Source organism: Oculina patagonica, chromosome 4, assembly GCF_052425735.1.
Source record: "Oculina patagonica isolate OP01 chromosome 4, crgOcupat, whole genome shotgun sequence".
In the NCBI taxonomy this organism is placed as follows: Eukaryota; Metazoa; Cnidaria; class Anthozoa; order Scleractinia; family Oculinidae; genus Oculina; species Oculina patagonica.
In genome coordinates, this window is record NC_135761.1 from 63127850 (window position 1) to 63138413 (window position 10564).

Genomic DNA, 10564 nt, shown 5'->3' on the forward strand with positions numbered 1-10564 from the left:
TATTTATATTTACAACCGGGCAGTTTTTCTTCATTTTCAATGCGTTATTTGTTCATTTATTGTCAAAGACGTTAAACGTTAATTCGTGTGGATTTTGTTCCATGTGTATTTCGGGTTGATGCGCTGACGGACAGCTTAATCGATTCCTTCGCTATCTTGAACTGACTCTTGAATAATTTTCTTTAATAAAAAGTGCCCATAATTATTGCGTTTACAAAATTTTCTAAATAACGCACAATTTACGAATTATTCATTTCAAGATATTTCACCGGGCTGGCCCCGTTTACTGATATCTCATCCCTGTTTAAATGTTATTACGCTCATATGAAAAAACGAGCCGCATGGCCGGTATGCGAAATTTCAGCAAAAACCATCAGCCGGATCTCGACAATGCCGTACCATACATCCCGTTAAGCCTACTATACACTCCGATTAGCCTACTATAAACCCCAGTTAGCCTACTATACACTCTTGTTGGCCTCCTTCACACTCCGGTTAGCCTACGTTTCACTTAGGTTAGCCTACTATGTACTCCGATTAGTCTGTTTACGGTTAGCTCTCAATAATTGTAATGGGTTTTGCTTGTTTCGGTGATTTTGTTTCGTTTCGGCCGTTTCGGTGGTTTCGCTCGTTTCGCTCGTTTCGTTTCGGTGGTTTCGTTTCGTTGTTTCGGGTTTTAGTATATGCCTGAAATTTTGGCTTGCGGGATGTATGAACATTGTAAAGAAAGTTTTCAAAAAGTGCTCAATTGTATTTTCGAATATACGCGCGTTCAATTTGTCTCGGCTAACGAAGTAAAAGATTCCTAATGTGTATTTGTAAATGGCACAATCTGATCACGGAAATATCCCGGGAGTTGAACAAGCTTTTGGGTATGATTTCGAGACAAAATTCGTTTTTTCATAACCGGGCGAGCATGCTTCAGTATCTGGCTTGATCGTCTCCATATAACCTCCGTCGACGGATTTTCTAAACACGGCATTCTTTCCAAAGATCAGATAACGCTCGAAACGATAACAATTTGTGTTCTAGGGGATCAGTTAAATCAGTAGTCAACGGTGGTCTCCCTATTCAACCAGGCAACTTTGGAGAAGAAGCAGGATTTCTATGGGCAGATCATAGAATATAATATTAGAATATTTATTTATTTAGCTCGCCATTGTTTTTTTTTAAGCTGCCTACATGGAAAAACACAATGTTTTTCACCTAAGGAAGTTCTTATTAAACTTTTTACTGAGAATTTAACTTTAAATTAAAGCGGTTTTGAAAAATTTCGTTTCTTTCTTTTTTTGTTGACCAGGAGAGACCCCTGGCGAATTCTGAGCAAAAGGGTTGTGTACATGCGATGAATAAAAGCGAAAACGCAAGTTTTGCTAAGAAGCAGAGTTTACATGGAGACAGACCAAAACCAAGGTTTTCAATTCAAATTGAACGCCTTTGAAATAAGCAATGAAATAAATCTTAGTTGTTTGTAAAGTCGTTTGTTTATCAGGGATTCTCTGCACGCTAGTCTTTACAGCAACAGAGCTGCGTGAAATCAAAGGTCTCTATGAGCCTACGACTGTTTCGCTTCAGGTGAATCATGATCGATCATGTTATAGCAGCAGCTGATTTTACTTCTTCCCCACAAAAACAGAAATGATGAAACATTTGGTAAAGAATGCATAACAAATGAAACAAAATGTTCATCACCTACAACAAGGGAGGACAAAATAACAATGTGCAAATAAACATTTGGTGTCGGACTTTACGGTCGTCAAGTGACAAAAGCGAATCGAGTAGAAGCTTCGGCCCATGTCTAATACATTTTTTTTAAGCAAAAAGTTCTGCCGAGATGTAGAATTTCCATGGGCGGTTAATTACTGGCCGCCATTATGCAAATATCTGATTTGTTTTCACTTAGGGCCTCTTCATACGAGCAAGGTCAACCGCGATCATCGTCTTATCCCTATTCTCTTTATAAAAATTTTGATGTGTTCACATGTCTTCATATGGGATTGAGGTGGGCTGTTATGTTCTTCTGGGCAATGATATTTGCGAGACGAAACTATCCCATTTTTACGTTCTAAGTCTCCATGGAAATTCTGCCTCTTGGTAGAATTTACCTTTTCTGCCTACTTGTTTTGGCCAACTTGCAGATCGCTGACGCCGAGCACGACGACCTCTTTATCTTCTCTGAATAACATTTGCATGGTTATCTCAATTTTCAAAGGCTGACCAAGTTTTTTGTTTAAGTGTGCAACGAAATAATAGAAACAAAATTACTTTTTCTAGTAACCAAGGATTTTACAACACATGTTTAATGAATAATACCAGCTTGGATTCTAAAAATACTGATTTTATTTTCGTCTTGCAGTTTTTCAATTTCCAGCTATAAACGAATCATTGGGTATTTTTTGCTCAAAACTTCTGCTCGTATCATTCACAAGTTTACTCTTAGTAATTTGCCTGAAAATTCACCATATTCGTATTTTCTACCTTCGGGCAATTTATTTCAGAATTCAATGGGTTATTTTCTCACATATTTTTTTGCATATTATGAAATGATATTTGCGTGAATTTTGCTCTGTTAAATAATTCTCCGTTTATGTGCGACATCTTCTGTACTCTTGTTACACTGGACAGAAGCATCTTGCGGTATGTAACATAATGATACCTCTAAAACGAATTAAAAACAACCCTCTTTAAATTGAACAGGCAGTTTGCATTACACGATAGAAAAAATGACATTAGCCTAATTTCTAAAATGCTGATTTATTTGAATTGTTCAATTCATGGTGAAGACTAGGATAACAAAATCGTTTTGCAAAATCCCCCAAAAATGTATCCATAACTGTTAAATTGCTTTTATTTCTACTCGCAAGGGATAAATGTGCAGTCAGTAATTTACCTAACACCTTATTTATATTTACAACCGGGCAGTTTTTCTTCATTTTCAATGCGTTATTTGTTCATTTATTGTCAAAGACGTTAAACGTTAATTCGTGTGGATTTTGTTCCATGTGTATTTCGGGTTGATGCGCTGACGGACAGCTTATTCGATTCCTTCGCCATCTTGAACTGACTCTTGAATAATTTTCTTTAATAAAAAGTGCCAATAATTATTGCGCTTACAAAATTTTCTAAATAACGCACAATTTACGAATTATTCATTTCAAGATATTTCACCGGGCTGGCCCCGTTTACTGATATCTCATCCCTGTTAAAATGTTATTACGCTCATATGAAAAAACGAGCCGCATGGCCGGTATGCGAAATTTCAGCAAAAACCATCAGCCGGATCTCGACAATGCGGGACGGAAATTTTGGCTGGTTTCTCACTGATGAAAATAAAACGGTTGTTCATTCAACTGCATGAAGTATTTATAGACGTAAAAATATTGGTTTAATCAAATTACATTCTGCACGAAATATTTTCTATCCTCACCGTTCTCCCGAAACTTTGAGGAAATTGAAATTTTTGTTGGACAGTACTGCATAAAAGGCAGTTTATAGAACGGAATAAAAAATGAGAATCATTGATAAAGGAAATTTTAAAACTTTATTCTGCCTCATTTTGACGGGACTCAGGATTTTCAAAGACTGCCGGTTAGTGGCTGTTTCTTATGTTCTTCTGGGCAATGAAATTTGCGAGGAAAACTGTCCCAGTCTTTGTCAAGTCTCCATGGAAATTCTGGTTCTTTGGCAGAACTTACCTTTTGCATGCTTGTTTTGGCCTACTTGCAGACCCGCTGACGCCGAACACGACGACGGCCTCTTTGAAGTTAACTGAAGCTTTTGTTTTGCCAGAACTTCTGCCGACCACATTGTCTTTTCTGTATATGATTTGCATGGTGAAATCAATTCCCAACTGCTCATGTTTTTTGCTAGCAACGAAATTACTTTTTCTAATAACCAAAGATTTTACAACACATGATTAATGAATAACAGCAGCTTGAATTCTAAAATACTGATTATTTTAGTCTTGCAGCTCTTCAAGTTCCGGCTATAAACGGAGCATTGAGTATCAAATTTTAGGCTGGAAACTTCATATTCATATTTACCTTCGATCGGGCAGTTTAAAATCAGTATTCAATGAGTTATTTTCTCACGTATGATCAAATGATATTCAAGTGAATTTTGCTCTGTTTAAGAATTCTCCGTTTGTGTGCGACATCCTTCGTACTCCTGTATGTGTCACTGGACCGAAGCATTATGCGGTATGAAACATAACAACACAAAAAGAAAAAAACGATTCCTCTTTTATATGACAAGGCATTTTGCATCACCTAATGAAACGATATGACATTAGCCTTAATTCTAAAATGCTGTCAGTCTCTGACTTGTCAAACTCATGGTGTAAACAAGGATAATAAAAAAGTTTAGCAAAATCCCAAAAATGTAGCCGTAACTGTTATATTTTCCCATGTTTTAATTAAATTAACAACTTATTGATATTTACCATCGGGCAGTTATCCTTCATTTTCAATGCGTTATTTGTTCATTTTATTTTGCTGACGTTTTAACACCTGGATCAGCACAGATGTTAGATTTAACAAACCAGAATTGACGTTTTAGTGCCTCTTCAGATGAAATCAGTAAGCTATGCTCATACGAGAAAACAGGCTACATGGCCGGCTGGCGAGATTTTGGCACAACCGTGCGCCATCGACTGGATCTTGGCAATGCTGGCATGGCGACACGGAAATTTTGGCATATACTAAAACCCGAAACAACGAAACGAAACCACCGAAACGAAACGAGCGAAACGAAACCGCCGAAACGAGCGAAACGAAATCACCGAAACAAGCAAAACTTCAAGATTTCCCCCACTTACCGTACCATACATCCCGTTAAGCCTACTATACACTCCGATTAGCCTACTATAAACCCCAGTTAGCCTACTATACACTCTTGTTAGCCTACTACACACTCCGGTTAGCCTACGTTTCGCTTAGGTTAGCCTACTATGTACTCCGGTTAGCCTGTTTACGGTTAGCTCTCAATAATTGTAATGGGTTTTGCTTGTTTCGGTGATTTTGTTTCGTTTAGGCCGTTTCGGTGGTTTCGCTCGTTTCGCTCGTTTCGTTTCGTTGGTTTCGTTTCGTTGTTTCGGGTTTCAGTATATGCCTGAAATTTTGGCTTGCGGGATGTATGAACATTGTAAAGAAAGTTTTCAAAAAGTGCTGAATTGTATTTTCGAATATACGCGCGTTCAATTTGTCTCGGCTAACGAAGTAAAAGATTCCTAATGTGTATTTGTAAATAGCACAATCTGATCACGGAAATATCCCGGGAGTTGAACAAGCTTTTGGGTATGATTTCGAGACAAAATTCGTTTTTTCATAACCGGGCGAGCATGCTTCAGTATCGGGCTTGATCGTCTCCATATAACCTCCGTCGACGGATTTTCTAAACACGGCATTCTTTCCAAAGATCAGATAACGCTCAAAACGATTACAATTTGTGTTCTAGGGAATCAGTTAATTCAGTAGTCAACTGTGGTCTCCCTATTCAACTAGGCAACTTTGGAGAAGAAGCAGGATTTCCATGGGAAGATCATAGAATATAACATTAGAATATGAGTTATTTTCTCACGTATGATCAAATGATATTCACGTGAATTTTGCTCTGTTTAAGAATTCTCCGTTTGTGTGCGACATCCTTCGTACTCCTGTATGTGTCACTGGACCGAAGCATTATGCGGTATGAAACATAACAACACAAAAAGAAAAAACGATTCCTCTTTTATATGACAAGGCATTTTGCATCACCTAATGAAACGATATGACATTAGCCTTAATTCTAAAATGCTAATTTATTTGACATGTCCAACTCATGGTGTAAACAAGGAAAATAAAATAGTTTAGCAAAATCCCAAAAATGTAGCCGTAACTGTTATATTTTCCCGTGTTTTAATTAAATTAACAACTCGTTGATATTTACCATCGGGCAGTTATCCTTCATTTTCAATGCGTTATTAACACCTGGAACAGCACAGATGTTAGATTTAACAAGCCAGAATTGACGTTTTAGTGCCTCTTCAGATGAAATCAGTAAGCTATGCTCATACGAGAAAACAGGCTGCATGGCCGGCTGGCGAGATTTTGGCACAACCGTGCGCCACCGACTGGATCTTGGCAATGCCGGCATTGCGACACGGAAAATTTTGGCTTGTGGGATGTATGAACATTGTAAAGAAAGTTTTCAAAAAGTCCTCAATTGTATTTTCGAGTATACGCACGTTCACATGATTTGTTTCGGCTAACGAAGTAAAAGATTCCTAATGTGTATTTGTAAACGGCACAATCTGATCACGGAAATATCCCGGGAGTTGAACAAGCTTTTTTGTATGATTTCGAGATACAATTCGTTTCGTTTATAACCGGGCGAGCATGCTTCAGTATCGGGCTTGATCGTCTCCACATAACCTCCGTCGACGGATTTTCTAAACACGACATTCTTTCCAAAGATCAGATAACGCTCCAAACGATTACAATTTGTGCTCTGGAGGATCAGTTAATTTAATAGTCAACTGTGGTCTCCCTATTCAACTAGGCAACTTTAGAGAAGAAGCAGGATTTCTATGGACAGATCATAGAATAGAATATAAGCATATTTATTTATTTAGCTCGCCACCGTTTTGTAAACTGACTACTTGGAAAAACACAATTTTTTTTTCTTATTGAACTTTTCACTGAGAATTTAACTTTAAATTAAAGCGGTTTTGTACAATTTCGTGTCTTTCTTTTTTTTTTTGTTGATCAGGAGGGACTCCTTGCTAATTCTGAGAAAAAGGTTTGTGTATGCAATAAATACTGGAAATTATTTTCCTTTAGCTCTAAAAAATCCGCGCTGAATCCGCGGCGATTGGCCTTAAAAGCGAAAACGCAAATTCTGCTAAGAAGCAAAGTTTCCATGGAGGCAGAACAAGACCAGAATTCTCAATTCAAATTGAACACCTTTAAAAATAAGCAATGAAACATATGTAAGTTGTTTGTAAAGTCGTTTGTTAAGTTATTTTTATCATTTACATCAGGGATTCTCTGCATGCCAGTCTTCAAAGCAACATAGCTGCGTGAAATCAAAGGTCTCTATGAGCCTACGACTGTTTTGATTCAAGTGAATCATGATCGATCATGTTATAGCAGCAGTTGATTTTCTTCTTCCCTAAAAAGCAGAAACGATGAAATAGTTGGACAATAATGCGCAAGAATTGAAACAAAAACGTTCGTCACCTACGACAAGGGTGGACAAAATAAAAATGTGCAAATAAACATTTGGTGTAAGACTTTACAGTCTTCAAGTGAAAAAGCGAATCGAGCAGAAGCTTCTGCTTATGTCTAATGCATTTTAATATTAAAATGATAAGTTCTGCCGAGAAGCAGTATTTCCATGGGCGGATTAATGGCCGCCATTATGCAAATACCCGATTTTTTTTCACTAAGGGCCTCTTCATATGGGCCCGGTCAACCGCGATCTCGTCTTACAAATTTTCTCTTTATAAAAATTTCGATGTGTTCATATGGGATTAAGGTGGGCTGTTATGTTCTTCCGGGCAATGAAATTTGCGAGGAAAATGTCCCATTTTGTGTCAAGTCTCCATGGAAGTTCTACTTCTTGGCAAAACTTGCCGTTTTCTGCCTACTTGTTTTGGCCAATTTGCAGACCCGCTGACGCCGAGCACGACAACCTCTTTGGAGGTAACTGATGCTTTTGTTTCGCTTGAACTTCTGCCGAACGCATTGTCTTTTCTGTATATGATTTGCATGGTTAAACGATCTTTGTAATTTCCAAGAAATATCTTGGTAAAAATAATTCGTTACTGCGCATCATTTATAGAAATTGATAAAAACAATGCTTATTGGCGTTTTCTTCTGTACTAAAGAAAACTGTGCAAGAATTAGTTTAAGATAGGCTAGCTATAAGCTATACTACAATCCTAGACAAAAGTCCTGGGACACTTAACCACTTCGACGAAAAATTGACCTCCCCCTCCCCACCCCCAATTCAATGTTGGTTTCTATCCATCATACCGTGGGACAATATCTCAACATTGTTTTGGGGGGAAAGGGGGGGCTCGGAAAATTAAACAATGCGTTCTTAATGCAAAGGGAATGGTCACTGAGCACTATTTCTTTAAGTGTCCCATGGATTTTTGTCTAGGATTGTATTTGTGTGCGAAAAAATCGGGATTGTCTTTGCGTCCGAAAGAAGGTTGCATAGGTTTAAAATGTGTTTGTTCTAGCAGTTATTTGCACAAATGTTTGTGAACAGTTACAGCATGTAACAAGAAAGCTCTGTTTGGAGTTCTTTTCGAGCCACAAAGTGTAGCTGTTGGAATCCGTTCCTTGGGAGAAATTGACTGTTTTTTCTGTTGCTTTCTTTTGTGAGTCTTTGAGCGCCCAAATACAAGCTTTGCGAACTCTTTTCAGTATAACATGGTACACTAATGTCAGGGATCGTTATTGCTTTCCATCTTTATTATTCTTTGCCAAGAAACAGCGCCTAAGTGTTCAAAACCATCATATTTCCTCTCAGAACTGTAAGTACCCTGAACAGTGCTCGACCGGAAACGCAACAGTACTCGCATGATTCTTTGAGCTAAAATATTTAGAACGTGCTCATTTTCATTGGGTTTTCATCTCAGCATATCAAGAATAGTGTATTCAATGCCATGACGTTCGATAGTTGTAACTGGTTCTTCGTTTAATCACTTTTTTAACAGTACTCACTCGTAAACCAAGAGTAGAATAATTAGCATATATTATTTATCTCAACGCTTGTTCACCGAGTACTGTGAGAAATTGAGCAAAACGTTTAGCATCGTTTATGAATACTTCATAAAGGGTTTCTATTTGAATATTCAATCGGTTTAGCTGCGTTTCACGCATATATTTCTGAGCTAGGGCATAAAAAAGCGGAAAACAGTGGCGAGTACTGTTGTGAGAAATGTTAGCGTATCTCATTATCTCATGATTACAACAGAACAGTGGCACTTATCTTCGTGTCAAATTTCAGCTGAACAGACATGTTCAATTATTAACAGCCAAAAGAATGGTTTCTTTTCAATGACCAAAAAGAGATTTGCCTGTTTGAGAAGAAAAATCGCTGTAGAAACCCTGTCAAGTTTGTTTTGTTGCGATAAAGATATCGTTTTGGGGGCTTTCCGACATAGTCCTCATGTCTGATGAAGGCGATATATTGATCCCTATTGACTCGAATCTGTTCAAAAAGTGATGAGTTAATCGATTTTGTCACAAAACACTGTCCTCTTTATACAAAGATACAGTTAGAGCGACCACAAATCCAAATAAGTCCTGCTTCTCTGGCCTTTTTTTTAATAATTCACCCACCCCTCCCCCCTTATTTTCTGATGTCACGTGTCACGTCTTTTATGCCGTGGACCTACATTTGCATTAAAACCGTTGATATTTCATTGAAATAATACATGTGCAATCGCATTATAGCCAAAAATAGCGAGTTCAATACCGAGCTCACAAATACAATCCTAGACAAAAGTCCTGGGACACTTAACCACTTCGACGAAAAATTGACCTCCCCCTCCCCACCCCCAATTCAATGTTGGTTTCTATCCATCATACCGTGGGACAATATCTCAACATTGTTTTGGGGGGAAAGGGGGGCTCGGAAAATTAAACAATGCGTTCTTAATGCAAAGGGAATGGTCACTGAGCACTATTTCTTTAAGTGTCCCATGGATTTTTGTCTAGGATTGTAGCTACAAGTTGTCGGGCACATCAACCAGGAATACAAAGGGAACAAAATTCACACGACTTTACGTTTGAAAATAAATGTACAAATAACGCATTGACAATGAAGAAAAATTGCTCGATGGTAAATATCAATAAGGTATTAAAAAAAATCACTGACTGCGCACTCGTGTATTAAAAGACGAGTAAAAATGAAAGCATTTTAACAGTTATGGATACATTTTTGGGATTTTTCTTGTCTACATCATGAATTGGCAAGTCAAATAAATCAGCATTTTACAATTTAGGCTAATATCATATCGTTTCATCATTTGATGCAAAATGCTTGGTCGTTTTTTTAAAAAGGAATTGTTTATTTGTTTCAGAGGTGTTGTTATGTTTCATACCGCATGATGCTTCGGTCCAGTGTGACATACGTGAAAACAAAAAATGTCGCGCATAAACGGAGAATTCTTAAACAGAGCAAATATCACGCGAATGTCATTTGCTAATAGATGAGGAAATAACTTATTGAATACTCATTGATATAAACTGCCCGAAGGTATATATGAGTGTGGTCATTAATTATTAAGTGCACGCTCATGTGAATGACATGAGCAGAAGTTTCGAGCTTAGTACGGCCCAATGCTCCGTTTATAGGTGTAATTTGAAGAACTGCAAGAAAAGAAAAAAATCAGTATTTTAGAATTCAAGCTGGTATCATTCATTGAACATGTGTTGAAAATCCTTGGTTATTAGAAAAAGTAATTTTCTTTGCTATTATTTCGTTCTGTCCTTAAGCAAAAGAACATTATAAACAGTTGGGAATTGATTTATCCATGCAAATCGTATGCAGAGAAGACAATGCAGCG